We start from the raw sequence: 12341 nt of genomic DNA on the forward strand, positions 1-12341 counted from the left end.
GAACCGCAGTGGGAGCGACTTGGTTGCTTTGCGCTTGTTTCCTAGACGAGACGCCGTTCGTTCAGCTGGACTTCGAGCAGATTGCCGCCGAGATCCACTTCCGCCGAGAAATCGTGGAGCGGTGCGTACACGAGACCCTGCTTTTCTTCGCTGGGGCCCTCCGAGACAACAAGGAGGTGGAATTCTCCTTCAAGGGCATCGGCATCCTCGCCGTGCGAAGAAAAGTGGTCAGCATGACCTTCTTGGACGACTGCCTGCTGGAGCTGGATGGCACGGGCAACATGCTGGCAGCTCTTCTCGGGGTGAGCTTGTCATTTCTGCGGGGCTCCTCCTCGGGGCTCTGTGGCAACGCTGTCGAAGCTCTCTCCAGCTGCTTCCTGCTGGCTGCCGCCACCTGCCTCGCCACCCGGCCTAGACACGCTCTCGACGAGCTAGGCCAAGTCTCGGCAGCGCCTCGGCCCCTTCGAGGGAGGGGCTAATGACATCGAGGGAGAAGGTGGCGCGAGGCTTCCTGAGAGGCAGCCTTTGCGTCTCTGAGCAGCGAGACGGCTGGCCGCCTTTGTGAGCAACCAGCCCGTGTCCCGGGCGTCTGCTGATACGTCCCTGTCCCCTTGCAGGACTCCAAGATGATGCGCACCGTGGCCTTCGCGGGCAAAAACGATTTTAGTCGGCTCAGTCGAGACGAGGTCATCACGCTGCCAAGGTGAGCAGGACGGCTTCTGCCGGCCCCAGCTGGTCAAGGAGCAGCTGCTCAGCCCCTGCTGCGGGGGCACCCTCTTGCCGAGGCTCCTCTCCTGCCAAGCTCGGGCAAGACCAGCTCCTTCCCGGGAGAGCTTCCCGGTCTGCCCGCTGCTCGCTCCTCGCCGGGCCGCCCGCTGCTCGCTCCTCCCCGGCTTGGCGAGTGCAGACGAAGCGGCCAGTCCGCTCTCGACGTGCCCTGAGAGAGGGAGAGGCGGGAGGGTGTGCGGGGGCAGCAAGGAGGGCGTGTGCTGCGATCACCAGCTTTCTGGCGGGAAGGCAAGGGAAGCACCGGCAGAGGCTGCTGGAGACGGTGGGGCCCCTCAGGTGCCACAGAGAGCCGCGTCCTCCAGGGACTTGGCAGCGGCTCCCACGGGTGCCTGCCAGCAGCTGATGAGCGCCAGCCCCCAAGGGAGCGTGGTGCCCTTTTGCCCAGCTGGTGCCTTCCTGTTTTCCAGGCTTGCAGTTGAGACCCCCCACCAGCCGTCGGCCCCTGCGATTTCTCTGAAGCCCAGGAGAGAGCCAGCGCCTTGGGGCGGGGGTGCCCGCAGAGGTAGCGTCCCAGCCGAGTGCTGGCCGGGGGCTGTGGGCGCTCCTGTCGGGCCCGCAGGGTCCCAAAGACGCTGTTGTGCTGTCCTCTTGCCTCCCACTTGCAGTGAGCGTGCTGGACCCGGTGTTCCTGGCTCAGCGGAGGGTTTCTCTAGCCAGGCAGCGGGCGAAGGAAGGCGAGCGGGCGACAGCCACGGAAGCTGGCCAGGCCAGGTGAGCCCCCCGGAGGAGCGGTGTGGCTGGGGGCGCGGGGGCACACCGCGCCCCGGTCGTAGTGCGAGAGAGGTGTTTCCCTTGGCCGGGGGGCTGCCTGCGCCGATGCCGAAAGGCCCCGGAGACGTTGTCCTGCCGGACACGCGGTCCTCCTGCCGAACCGCCTGGCGGTGCCGGAGCCGGAGCCGGGCGGCAGGCTGCGAGCCCGTCCCGGAGCAAGCGGCTCAGACTGGGCTCCCGCGAGCTCAGCCTGCCGTGCCTCTTCAGAGTCCTGCCAGTAATCCGGGAGAAGTCCCAGGAGGAGCCGAAGCAGCCCAGACCTCCAGCTCAGCCGCGGTTGCAGCTCCCTGCGCGTGTTCCGCAGCCCTCGGGAACGGTACGCCCTAGGGATTTGCCAGCCCCGCGTCACGTCTCGGGCTCTGGGCCAGGGCAGAAGAGGCGGCAAGAGCTGCCCGCCGTCCCGGCCCTCCCGCCCTGCCCGAGCCCGAGGAGACTAACGCCGCCTGCGCGGCGTGTGCCTGGCCTCCAGGGAACGGGCTCGCTCCGCACCGAGAGGGCGGAAAAACGGCTCCGGCTGCTGATGGCATCCAAGCGCCGAGAGGTGGAAGCGGACGTGTGGCGCCAATACCGTGCCAACAGAGCGGGGCGGAACACGGAGCGAGGCCAGGTATGGCGTGCACTTCCCAGCCCCCAGGAAAAGGGCGTTTCCCCTCCCCGCTCCCCGGGAGGGGAGCAGGGAAGGTCTCCCGGCACGGGCACGGCAGCAGTGCTGTGGCCAGCTGGCCAGGCAGGGGCCTTCCGTCTGCCCGCTGCCCTGCCCGTTGCCCTGCAAGAGGAGCTGTCCCTACGGCCCCAGGCCGAAGCGCGCAGCTGGCTGCGGCACGGGCGGTCTGTTGCGTGCCCGTACCTCTCCGCGAGGGCTCAGCACCGCTGCCCGGAAGGCTAAGCCAAGGCTGTGCAAGTCGCGCGCCCGGGCCGAAGCCTCGGGAGCAGCCCCAGCGAGTGGTGGCGGGGCTTTAGGAGAGTCTCTTCTGCCTTCGCAGAGCCCCTGCCGCCACGTGTTTGAGGATCCCTGCCGCCCTCCCCACCTCCTGAGAAAGGCCTATGCCGAGAAGCTGAAGGAGGGGCTGCAGGAGAAGGAGAGGTGCCAAGGCGCCGCAAGGCAGCGGGCGTCAGAGGGGCCGGCAGAGCTGCACCTCCCGGGGAGAGCGTGGGCAGCGTAAGTGTGTGCCGGCTCCTGCAGAGGCCGGGGAAAGCCTTGGGCGGCTCCCACCGCTGCAGGCGTCCGGGCTGAGGACGGAAGGCTGGCTCAGCTCGCTGGGCTCTGCCTTCCCAAAGCAGGCAGCCCGTGCTTGCCCTCCCCGCGCGGTGACTCCCGGGCACCCGGCCCTCAGCTGCGAGGCCCGCTCTGTCCCGGCTCTCGGCCCTGCCCGGCTTCAGCCCCGGCCGATCTGCACTCTCCTCGCCGCAGATGGGTTGGGGCACGAGGGCCCACGAGGCGCCACACGGAGCAGCGGGCTGGCCTCGGCAGCACCTGCGAGAACCGCTGGCCTGAGCCAGGCTTTGGGGCGTTGCGGGCCCTTCTGCCCGGCCACAGAGCTGAGGCCTTTCCTTCTGTGTCCTTTAGCAAGGGGGAGAAGACGAGGCTGTTGGAGCGCCGTGGGAAGGCCCAGGGACTGCCAGCCACGCCACGAAGCTGAGAGCAGCCCCGGAGAGTCCAGCGGCAGGGGCCTTGGCCCTCACGGCGGCCACCCGTCTCAGCGGGAGAGCCGTCAGCAGCGGGTGGCAGGGCCTTTGCGAAGGGGAACGTGCCAAATAAAGGCTGCTGGCGCCTGTGCCCAGCCGGAGTGACCGTGCTGCTCTCCGCACTGGCTTTCTCTGCGGCCAAGGGGACAGGAGGGGCCCTGCAGCCCCCTGGTCGGAGGGGTTTTTGGGCAGAGGGGCGGGCGCGACTGGTCCTGCCAGCCAGTCGCGACAGGCCACGCGACTGGAAGAGCGGTGTCCTTGCCAGGGCGCGGGGCACGGGGGCTGCAGAGCACAGCTTCTCTGCATCCGAACACCGCTTTGTGAGGGATAGGCAGAGCTCCAGGTCCACGCTGGCCAAAGAAAACCCCATCGCCTGCGCAACTTGCTGGAGTACCACGACAGTCGTGGTGTTGCACTGATGTGCTATCAATGTATTTTTTCAGGGCGCCAGCTTTACTCTGGGGTGATTTCATTGCCAAGGCTGCCTTTGTCTCCAAAGGCCGTAATCAAAATACTTTTTTGCTCAGTGCGGATGGACTGTCTCCAGCTACGTTATTCATTATACATTCAAACCTTCTATTTCTATGCAGAGGAATCGCTGTTTTACTTCGCGTATATGTCTGTGTTGCAGATGTAAACCTGGACCAAATGTCATTGTTTCCCAGACGTCAAACTCAGGATGAACCTGTCCAAAGTTAAAATGTAGACAAGACGGAATTTTTGCTTGCTGGAGTCTCTCTTCACTGTGGAAGTGCTGATTCTCGACACACTTGCCCCCCCCCCCCCCCCCCCCCCGAAGCGTTTGGAAATGAAGCTGATTTTGCAAATACAAAGCGATTCTGTGATCATCTGCATATATTCTGCACTCACACCCGTGTAAAACCACCGTGAATTTACTAAAGCCTGTGAAATCACTTTGGGTTTGTAATGATATAATCAAAGCAAATTTAGCTTTGATAACTATATCAGTTCTTTTTTCCCTATCGACTATAATGAAAATGGGGTAGTGTTTAATAAGAGTTTGCTCCCTTTCCTCTACAGATCTACTCCACTCTTACATACAGAGGCGTTTTGCCAGTCTGAGGGCTTAACAGTTTGCTTTCAAATGACGTTTCGATTGTTTTCGATGTTTAACGTTGCAGTGTTGATACACTTAATACGGACCTATCAGCGGATTGTTAAAGCACGTCCCAATACCATTTTCACTCCCCCAAGGAAAGTAAATTTCACAAAAGAGAAACTTGTAATGGGTGGCTAAAAGAAATTGCCTTGTGATCATTTTATGAGAGTGACACATGAAGAAATGGTGACTGCTCTGCACATCTCCCAGGCTACGCTGGGTGGTCGCCACATCTTCGAGGACAAGATTCGTCTGGTATGAATGTGAGTGTTACTGCGTACACGAATCAGACTTTCATGACACCTGTGTGTTGTTTTGAAAGCATTTCCTTTCTCTAGATGAACTATGATTTTTAAACTGGAGGGGAGTTTTGCAGAAATCCTGACTGTGGTATTCTTTTTAGTGCCACGGGAAGATTCGGTATTTGAAAGAAAGTCACAGATACGCTCTGCCAGCACTGAGCCAGCAAACTAGCTTAATTTGGTAGAAGCCCCTGCTAAGAAGCAGTCTGGAGTTTCCAAACAAGCATTCCTGAGGAGGGGAAGTGCAGAGGGAGGTGCTGATCTCTTCTCCCTGGTATCCAGTGGTAGGACTCGTGGGAGTGGTTCAAAGCTGCGCCAGGAGAGGTTTAGACTGGACATCGGGAAGCCTTTCTTTACTAGAGAGGGGGCTCAAACACTGGAACAGCCTTCCTAGAGAGGTGGTCGATGCTTCCTGCCCGTCACTGTTGAAGAGGCATTTGGACAATGCCCCTCATAACATGCTTTAACCTGGTCAGCCCTGAAGTGGTCAGGCAGTTGGCCTAGATGATTGTTCTAGGTCCCATTCCAACTGGAATAGTTCCGTTCTGTTCTGTTCTGTTCTGTTCCACTCTATTCTCCTCTGTTCTGCTCTAGTCCGTTGCAACATGTACATTGTGGAGCTCTCTCCAAGCACAGTACCTTCAGTGAACAACCGGGAAATTGAGAAATTTAAATAAATTCTTTTGTTGCTGAGTTAAAAAAACAACACAGGAAACACTTTTTAAAATCACTTACATCTCGGTTTGAATTCCATCGTCTTTATCATTACTGGCTGCTTTTGGGATGAAGAGTTAAGGCATCACTTTGTACTGCAGGCAAAATATTAATCCCACCCCTGCTTGTGTGAAATTTGTAGTATCAAGTGCGTTAGTGTTTCGAAATGGCTTCTGTTTTTTTCAGATAACAGATGAAACCTTTATGGAATCCTAATAGAGATTATTGGTTATCATCTATTGGCTGATTGACTGACTGGGCAATACGACCTGTTTGCTCATGGCTTCCACACAAGAGAAGGCCTTGTTTCCGTTCACTGAACAAATGCAAGACGGAAAGGATTGGGGCCTTAAACATTTTCCGTGGACTTGATGAATCTTGGTAATTTACTTCCAGAGAAACACCTAGCAGAATTGCCACTCTTCATTTTAGTTAGTGGGGACACAACTACACAGCTTGGTAAGAAAGGGTACCGACGTAGCCGTCGTGTAGTCGTATGCCGTTTACGTAGAAAGCTGATTTTGCATTTAACAGTGCTGCTGCTGAAAGGCAGCTTCAGACAAGTTTTGTCACATGTGACAGCTAACCGTATGTTTTGTAGGGAGGCTGTAGTAAACAGTATGAAATAGTAAAATATTGCCTTCCACGTGAGACAGAGAGACACTTCCTAACTACCTCCCACACCAAAGGATTTTGTTCATCAAACCAGCCCTTGTGTTTCTGTAACGAGTGAAGGAGAAACTATTTAAATGCCTCATATTTTGACATTCCAGTTGGTATATTATTTAGCTTTTTCTTTTTCTTTTCTTCTTTTTGTTTTCTTGACATGATAAAGCGCCATTACGAAAGGAAAACAAATCCATGTGGAAAAATCCTTGCATTTCTGAAAAGAAACTTTGGATAGGGTATCAAACTATTTTGACTCTCAAGGTCCGACTTGTTAATTGCTGTTTTTTTTCCTAAGATACAAACAGTTTTTTCACAGTATGCATTACATTGATGTCTCGGAGGCGTTTCGTAATCGATCAGTTTGTTGTGTCCTCTGCTGTCACTTCTAAGTTTAGATTCCTCAACTTAGAGCAGAAATTTTTCTATGAATTATTCTACAGGTTGGTCTACTCAGTCCATTTTCTATTCCCCTGGTCCTCAAAGCCATGCAGTTCTTCCGGTACTTTATTCCAAAACTGTCTTTGAGAGGGTGGACGGTCCATTGTGACATCACCGTGTGGCGGAGGGTGACGTCACCTGGCGGTGGACTGTGACGTCAGCGAGCGATGGACTGCGACCTCGCGTCCCTCGCTGCTTATCTTCGGGCGCCGGCAGAGCCTGGGCCAGTCTGGCTCGTGCCTGGACTCCTGCCGAGCGTGCCTGCGAGGTCTGGAGGGTCGAGCGAGGCTTCTCCTGGTGCTGGGTGGTGCTTTGGGGGCTGCCGTCGGCAGCTCTCGCTGCCCGTCCCGGAGCCATCCCCTGTGTTTCCCCGGCCCTGCCAGGTTCAGGCGTGTCCTGGTTTCGGTTGGTGGCCGGGCACCGCGGGGCAAGCTTGCAGCAGCGGAGGTGAGCTGTGCGGGGAAGCGTCCCCCCCGGGGTGGCCGTGGGGCGGGCGATGGGGCTCGGGGAGCCGGGAGGGTGTCCTTCTCGAGGGGCCTGGGCATTCCTTCCTCCCCTCCTCTCCCCGGGACAGCGAGCGACCGTGGCCTCTCTCCCTTTCGCAGCGCGCGACACCCTTTGGCAGTGCCGGCGCCAGCGAGGGGGAGCAGCTCCTCATCCTCAGCTCTCTACAAGCTTCCACGGAGCATGAACATGGACACGGAGGCGGAGTGGAGCTGCCCCATCTGCGGCGACGCTCGAGATGACGTCTCTTACGCGATGCCCTGTCACCACCAGTTCTGCCTGGGCTGCATCCTGCGTTGGGCAGAGGTGAAACCAGAGTGCCCACTCTGCAGAAGACCAGTAGAGAATGTCAGGTTCTCTGTGCTGGGCGAAGACGACTATCTACAGTGTGTCGTCGTACACCCCGAAGAGCGGCCAGATGCCAGCAGGCAGGCGGGCAGCGCTCCCGGCCCCCTGCCCGAAAACAGCCCCCGTCACCCTGCGGCGTCCCCTCCATCGTCTCCGCAGGGGATACTGTCCCCAGCTGAGCAGGGGGCTGCGGGGCCAGAGGCCGTGGGTGGCCTCCTGCCTGAGGTCTGGGCAGAACTTTTCCAAAGGCAGCAGCATCTCCTCGATCCCGTGCTGCCCTGGCTGCGCCAGGAGCTGGAGGCAATATCTGGGGCGCGGTGGTGGGAGGCAAAGAGCGCGGAGAGCAGCATCCTGCACGCTCTATGCATCTACGGTCCGGATGCGGAGGTCATGGTCCAGATGCTGTGGCCTGTGCTTGAGGAACATACGGCATCCCTGGTCCACGGCACCATCAATACCATTGAGTGTCAGTGCAGCGAGGAGGCCCGGAGGCTGCTGCGCTCCCATGCTGCCGGGGAGGAAGGCAACAGCCCTGCGGCCGGCTCCAGCTCCTCCAGCTCCAGCTCCTCCAGCCCCAGCTCCTCCAGCCCCAGCTGCACCGGCTCCCGGGAGGGGACTCCCACCGCTCAGCCGAGCTCCTCCAGCAGCCCGTCAGGGGCAGAGCAGGAGCAGCCCCGGGAGGAGCCGGGGCAGGAGGCGGCGGCAGGTCCCTCTGCCCAGGGCTGCGGCCGCAGCCCCTCCGCTCCCGGCCGGGGCAGGGGCCGCTCGCCCGGGGGGCCCCGGCGCCCCGCAAAGAGGAGGGCCCCCGGCCCCCAGGACTCTCCCCGGCCCCGCAAGAGGCCGCCTCGCCGGCGGCACTAGCAGGGCCCCGGCAACAGTTTCGTCACGGCAAAGGAAATAAATGCCGATTTCCCTGGCACTCGGGGTCTCTGGGTGCTGCTTTCTGCCCCTTCTCCCAGGGCCGTCCGCGGCCCCCCACGCCCCTCCATCGGCCAAGGGCCCCCAGAGCCCCAGGGCCATGTCGGCCTGGGAAATCCTGCTCCCGCAGGAAATCCTGCTGCAGCCACCGACATGGAAGAGGTTCTGAAAAAGCCCGAAAAGGAGGAGAAAAGGGAGAAAGGGAGGAGCAAAGGGAGGAGCCCAGGAGCGGCGACCAGCCCCGGAGAGTCCAGCGGCAGGGGCCTTGGCCCTCACGGCGGCCACCCGTCTCAGCGGGAGAGCCGTCAGCAGCGGGTGGCAGGGCCTTTGCGAAGGGGAACGTGCCAAATAAAGGCTGCTGGCGCCTGTGCCCAGCCGGAGTGACCGTGCTGCTCTCCGCACTGCCTTTCTCTGCGGCCAAGGGGACAGGAGGGGCCCTGCAGCCCCCTGGTCGGAGGGGTTTTTGGGCAGAGGGGCGGGCGCGACTGGTCCTGCCAGCCAGTCGCGACAGGCCACGCGACTGGAAGAGCGGTGTCCTTGCCAGGGCGCGGGGCACGGGGGCTGCAGAGCACAGCTTCTCTGCATCCGAACACCGCTTTGTGAGGGATAGGCAGAGCTCCGTGGCTGGTCGCAGCACTCTCTCAGAGCAGAGTCACACTGGCCAAAGAACCGGTGGGCTTGGTGCTCCTTGAAGGGCTGTACTCGCATGGAGAAATGTGCTTCCTTGAAGACACTCCTTAGTTGAGCCCTTGGAACTGACCCTCAGGAACTGTCCAGTGGCCTTCTTGGCAGAGAGTTTATTCCTTCCGGAAAGAGAGAAACTTCTGAAAGTGAAAAAGCGCCTTTTTGGCAAGGTAAACTACAGCACGAATAAGAAAGCCCTGATCTGGCGGGGTAAAAGAGCACGAGCAGCAGCATGTGCAACTAAGCGAGACCCATGTTGCTCAAGCGTCTATACTGGGACGACTACTGCTGGGCATCTTCCTTACTGACATAGCTAGTGGGACTGAGTGCACCCTCAGCAAGTCTGCAGACGCCACCAAGCTGAGCGCTCGGCATCTGGGGCTTCTTTTGGACAGTACAGGGCCCAGCTCCTGCGGGACCTGGCAGGGTGAGATTCCCATCTCTTTGCGTGCTGCTGGTGCTCTTCCCTCCCATAGTGTGTGTCTTGCCCTGAGCAAGGAAGGGGGAGACTTTTCCAGGCCTGTGTTCCTAACCCTAGGTACAGCCCTTAGCTGAGCCTCTCTGGCCCTTTCAGATGCCTTTGCAGGACCCAAGTTTCACAAGTGAAAGACGGATTTCACGTGAACTGTCTTTGGCCTCCCCAACAGGCACATCGGCTACCTTACATACGATATTGACTTATGCCCTTCTGTTCTCAGTACAATTATACCAGCCCTGCAGTTAATTTATAGATACACAGATACTCACACAGACGGCTGTGTGCCTAAGGTAAATATCTATGCACAACCATCTACCGTGTATACCTACTTCAGTATAGACCGTGTCAGAACGATCTGTTCCTCAGATGACTTCAGGCGCTAACTCAAGTGCTCCACTCCATAGTTAATACAGCTCAGCAGAGGTAGGAGCACATGCACTGAGAACGGGGAGCTCATATGGTGCCTTCATAACAACTCCAAAAGGCATTTTCACTTTCAGTTGCACCTTCTGAGTTGTGCTCATTTAACCCTCTCATCTGATGTTACCTGCAGCAGTCAGTACGTGAGCACTCCTTTACCATCAGTGCTTTTAACAGGCGTTTTGCGAACGTGTACCAGTACTTGCTGTAGTCAAGTTCAGCTGGGAGGAAAATAGGCAATCGGACCAAAAGAAGCAAACCAGTCCACTTTATTAAAAGGCTGCTATGAATTGAATTTTCTATTATATTTCTCTTACTGTCACAATCAGCTAGAGTTGTGTCTAATTTTTTCATAGTGACTTCTTCAGACTGTAGGTTTTCAGTACAGATAAAGTGTATCAACTACCCACTCTTCTTCATTAGAAGTGTATTTGGGGCAGGATGAGGCGTAACTCTGCTAGATTTTTGGCTAACGCTTCTTTTTTTCTGCTACACCCAACTTACATAACTTAACAACACCATGCATACCCACTATTTAAACTAGTAGAGAAATATATACCTCCTTTTCTTAAAAAACTGTCAAGAGGAGTGCTTGCTTATTTTAAAGAAATGAAGAGATTGTTGGGATAGGTCAACTCCCGCCCCCCCCGCCCCCCCCTTTTTTTTTTCTGACAAAGAAGTGGGCAAAACAGAAGTTTGGACAAAGTTTCATAGCTTTCAATAATGGAAAAAAAGTTCTGGGGCAAAAAACAGAATAACTGCTAAAAAGCTATCAGGAAGAGAACAAAAGCTTTTAAAATTCCGACAATGAACTACAGAAAAGAGCTTTTCACATAGCTCCCTATGCTAAGGGGACGATCCACATAAAAATGTCCTTCCAAAAACTTCTGTGGTGGTTTACAGCCTCCTGTGAGACCACAGAAGACCTTTGGGTAGGGAAAAGGTGCAGAGACTGGTGACATCATTTCACTGTCTCTAGACATTACCACTTTCCCAGTTTGATTCCAGGTACTCCCCCAGAAGGGGTAGCAAGGTATTGTACATCTGTCATCACAAATTTTATTTATTGATATATAGGAAGGTGTAAAGACGCGTTAGGAAGGTGTAAAGATACATGAGCTCCTCCCTGTCTGGAAGTGTAGGAAAAGTTGCTTAACTCCTCAAAAGGAACAGAGACACAAAAGGGTTTGGTTTTTAATGAGGTTGTGAAGAGACAAAATTCCTCTTTCTCAAACGCTATCCTTATTTAGTGAACCAGAAGAAAGGTCTTTTAAATCTACTTTTAGAAGAAGATGAAAGTAGCAAAGGTCTGATTGAACTAACAGATGGTCAAACGCTTCCTCTGTCAGTGTGGTACAAATCTGGAGTTCTCGTGAAATCAGAGCCTTAGCCTAGAAATATTATACAGGAAAGTCAGCTTATAAAGAAGCGCAGCAGAAGCCATTTCTGAAGCCACGTCTGTTCACTGTTGTCACCAAGTCAATTAAGAAGATGGAGCAAGCTCACATTAAAGAGATCCAAGGTCTGGCAATTTTTCAATTGGTTGAGCCGAATACACTATTCTATTAAAACAGAAGCCCCACAGTCTGTGTTGTTTACCCCTTCTCATTAACAGGCAATTGGGAAAAAAAAAAAAAAAAAAAGAAAAAAACTACAAAAAGACTCCATGAAAACAGAAGATTTTGCTTTGATTTCTGATTTCTAAGTAAAACTCTATCACAAGTGCTGTCACCATGTGCTTCCGATAGCTCATGCCAGGCTGGACTCCGAATTAGCCACACTTGTGTGATGCACAGCCGATCCTCCGGTTGCTAAGGTCCCACAGACCTCAGCACTTGGAGAGATAAGACTGACCACAGGACTACTGTTTTTCCTGTGGGGCACATCCCTTCTGAGTACAGCAGCAAAGCCAGCAGCTCCTAAATAGCACAGGGAGGTTGCCATCAGGTTTTTAAACAGGCACATCGGCCTAAATTTCTGGGATGGGAAAATTGCATCTGGACTTGGGTGAGTGGGCTTAAACAAAATATTCCAAGCATGTGAGAGCTCCGTTCGATATGAGCTGCTGCAGTGAAGCCATGGGCGCTGGTGTTGCAGACGTCTTCATCTGAGCTATTGCAGACCTCACACCAACTTGGTTACGCAGCTTTACGTTGTATGGTTTGTTTGCTAACAAGAAGTTAACTGTTATTTCCTCACTGTGCAGGATGGCCTCAGCGATGGATCCTGCTTCGTTTGTGTGTACCCCTGGATGTTTGGGGGTTTTTTGAACCTGCTGTGCCTTGCTGTCCGTTTGCCAACTTTTAATTTTTATTCACTGTTGTCGTGGTTTAACCCAGCTGGTAAGTAAGCACCACGCAGCCGCTCGCTCACGACCCCCCCGCCAGGGGCATGGGGGAGAGAATTGGGAAAAAAAAGTAAAACTCGTGGGTTGAGATAAGAACAGTTTAACAGGACAGGAAGGAAGAAGCTAATAATGATAATAATAACAACACTAAAA

General features: G+C 55.5%; 1 long non-coding RNA gene across 1 annotated transcript; it reads left to right on the top strand.

Annotated features, from left to right (window-relative positions):
- Positions 1–219: 219 nt before the first annotated feature.
- On the top strand, positions 220–1256 carry LOC115337447. Its single transcript, XR_003922150.1, has 3 exons — positions 220–302; positions 618–703; positions 1197–1256. It is a non-coding gene; the product is annotated as an uncharacterized LOC115337447 (long non-coding RNA).
- Positions 1257–12341: the final 11085 nt, after the last annotated feature.

The sequence above is a fragment of the Aquila chrysaetos genome, chromosome Z (assembly GCF_900496995.4).
Source record: "Aquila chrysaetos chrysaetos chromosome Z, bAquChr1.4, whole genome shotgun sequence".
Taxonomy (NCBI): domain Eukaryota; kingdom Metazoa; phylum Chordata; class Aves; order Accipitriformes; family Accipitridae; genus Aquila; species Aquila chrysaetos.